Below are 3,236 nucleotides of genomic sequence, written 5' to 3' on the forward strand. Positions count from 1 at the left end.
GCAGGTCGAGGCTGCGGTGGCCGGGAGCGTGCCACTGCACTCCAGTCTGGGTGACAGAGTGAGACTCCAACTCAAAAAATAATAACAACAATAATAATAATAAATGGTGTGCAATAAAGACATTTTAAGACAAAGACTGAGAATGTGAAGCCCTCAAAAACTTTCACTGAAATGTCACAAAAGGATATATATTCATAAGACTAAAACGAAAATAAGAAGAAAAAAGTGAACTGCAAGGAGGAATGGTGAGCAGAGAAATTTCTAAGTGTCAGTAAATCTAAACAAGCATTCAGACAACGATGATGCTGTTGATGCTGACGGCAGCGATAATGGTGACGATGAGGCTTAATGGGGTTAGAAACAAAGTGAAACTAAAATACTGGACAGAAATATGGGAGACTGTGGAGAAAGAAAACCAGAGTTAACATGTGCTAAGTTGATCTATTATTCAGAAAAAGTATGGTGAGGCAGATTTACTGTAGACTTAAGAATGTTTAGAAAACATATCAAGAGGTAACACTAAGAAGTTTCCCAATTAGTGGGGGCTAGGGAATAAATAAGATAGATAAAATAAACAAAGCTACCGTTTGTGGGGTTTAAATTGGTCCAACTTCTTTGTTGAGCAGTTTGGCAACAATTAGTGAAGTTCAAGATGCACCCACTCTGTGACTCAGAAATTCCACTTCTAGGTATCTACTCCAGGAGGTGTGCATAAAACTGTCCATGGCAGCATTCTTTTTAATATGGAAAAGCCTAAATGCCGATTAGCAGGAGGATAGGTAAATGAATTGTAATATATTCAAGCAATGAAATAGTATTCAGCAGTTAAAATTCATGAAGTGGAGCTATGTGAAGCAACATGGATAAATGTAAAAACAAATGAGAAAAGAGGAAAGTTTGCAGAAGAATGTGTACTGTACAACACCATTTAGGTAGACTTCTAAAGCACACAAATCAAAATTAGGTATTGCTTGTGGATACTTACATATAAATTAAATTTGTAAAACCATAAGGAGGGCTACCTCGAATTAAATATGGTAAGTTCCAAACAGTTGTTAGATTTCAGTCCTGTGCACGTGGATATTTGTTGTGTTATTCTCTGTACTGTGCTTTTCTGCATGTTTTAAATCCTTTTTTTTTTTTTTTTTTTTTTTGAGTTGTACTCTCACTCTGTCACCCAGGCTGCTGGAGAGCAGTGGCATGTTCATGGCCAACACAGTCTCGACCTACCTGGTTCAGGTGATTCTTCCATCTCAGCCTTCCCAGTAGCTGGGACTGCAGGCATGTGCCACCACATCCGGCTAATTTTTTGATTTATTGTAGAGATGAGGTCTTACCATATTGCCCAGGCTGGTCTCAAACCCTGGGCTCAGGTGATCCTCCCACTTCAGCCTCCCAAAGCGCTGGGATGACAGGCAAGAGCCACTGTGCCCAGCTCATGTATTTTTCTTTTTAATGAAAGATCTAGGCATTTAGAAATCAGGGTAAAGGGGGATAAATGGCAGCATCAGTCCCCAGAAAGGATGATCTCCCGGGATGGGATTAGGAGGGAGGCTAAGTCCTGAGTCCAGGGATTACAGAGATTAATTCGGATCATCCTCTAGGCTGATCACCTGGCTGACATGCCCATCATTTCTGGACATTCAGAGATGCATTCCTGGACCACAATTCACCCCCACATATCTCCTAAGCTCTTTCCTCCTGCCCCTCAACTCACTCCCTCCACCCTCAATCCAGGATTGGTCAAGTCAGGGTTTGACCGAGTTTGGCTGCTGAGAACAGATGGTTCAGGTCTCCCTGAACGTCAGTCCCCAATTTAAGGATGAATGGTGACCCTGCACCCCAGAAGCCAGGGAGAGATTACTCCTAATACTGAGGGCCAGAGTTCCCCGTGGAGAGCTTGGGCCTCTGGATGTCACAATGGCCAACTTTCCCTGGTGCCTCCCGGCATTCACCAGGAAGTCAGGAGTCAAGGTCCACTGCTAATCTGACCCTGCTGGGAGGCAGATCTGGAAGGAGTTGACTGGGGCTGAATGCACAGCCATGGGGCTTCCAGAATTAGTCTTTGCTTGTCCCCAGAGCTCTGCATCCCCTAAACCCCCAATGCCAGCCCCTTTCCATCACTCCTGACAAATGCCCTGCTGCCTAAGGATCTGCAACAAACTCTGTGCAGAAGATGTCTGCGGGGGCTTGTTCAACTTTCTCCATGACTGGATCACCGGGGCCACAGGATTTGGAGTGGAATCTGGGAAGCAAAGGAAACATCTGTCATCTCTAAGCACCAGGGAATGGGGGGGGAAGGGGGGCAGAGAGAGAGAGACTTACGGGCTACGTTATCACTAACAGGTAACATCGAACTCTGCAGATAGGAAATCATGTTAACTGATAAGATGGCTGAGAGATTTATGAGATTCACTTATTCATTCTGTGTGTCAGGTACTTTGTGAGATGCCAGAGACAAAAAAATGACGGAGACCTCCCAGTCTTCAGGCAGCTGTACAGAGAGAACTTCGACAACCCAGAGGACTGGTGCTGCCACAGAGACAGACGGAGAGAGCCCAGCAGGGTGTCTAGTGGGAAGGGGTTAGGCGTCAGGGAAGTCTGCTTGGAGGTGACCCTCAACTAATTGTTGGGGGAAAGAAGGATCTCCAGGCAAAAAAAAGGGGCTTCTTTCCAGTGGAACATGAGGCCTTGGGAATCTGGGACCTGTGGGGTGAACATACACAGCCCATGCCCTCAGCCTGTGAGCGACATGCAAGAGAAGGGACTGGCGTGTCCCTGACTTAGGAGTGCCCCAACAATGTTCTGGATATGCAGAGGAGCCCCGGTTCCCAACTGTCCCCACTTCTATCCTGGTTGAGACCCGCAGAGATGTGAAATTGCCTTGTAAAAAACCAGTGCCCAGCAGACATAACTTAAACGAATGCGGGAAAGGTGTAAGAAGTGAAGTCAGTCCTCTGAGCTTCCAAATCTCTCTTCTGTGAGAGTGAAAATCAGTGGCGCCCACTCTGAGCAGGCTACAGTGGGGGCGTGGCTCGCAGCCCAGTCGGGGTGAGACCCCGCAGGGCGATGGAGCGACGAGGTCTTTGGCCCCGAGGGGTACCACCGAGGGCCCCTCCTGGGAGGGTCCCCGGCTGTGGCTCGGTGGGGGTGCGGGGAAAGCAGCGGGTCAGGGTCTGGCAGCTCGCACATCCGGGCCTCGCGCCGCGGAGGCCGCCGCGGAGGGTTGGGCGGCC

The sequence above is a fragment of the Carlito syrichta genome, unplaced genomic scaffold (assembly GCF_000164805.1).
Source record: "Carlito syrichta isolate Samal-C Ts95f unplaced genomic scaffold, Tarsius_syrichta-2.0.1 Scaffold306949, whole genome shotgun sequence".
Taxonomy (NCBI): Eukaryota; Metazoa; Chordata; class Mammalia; order Primates; family Tarsiidae; genus Carlito; species Carlito syrichta.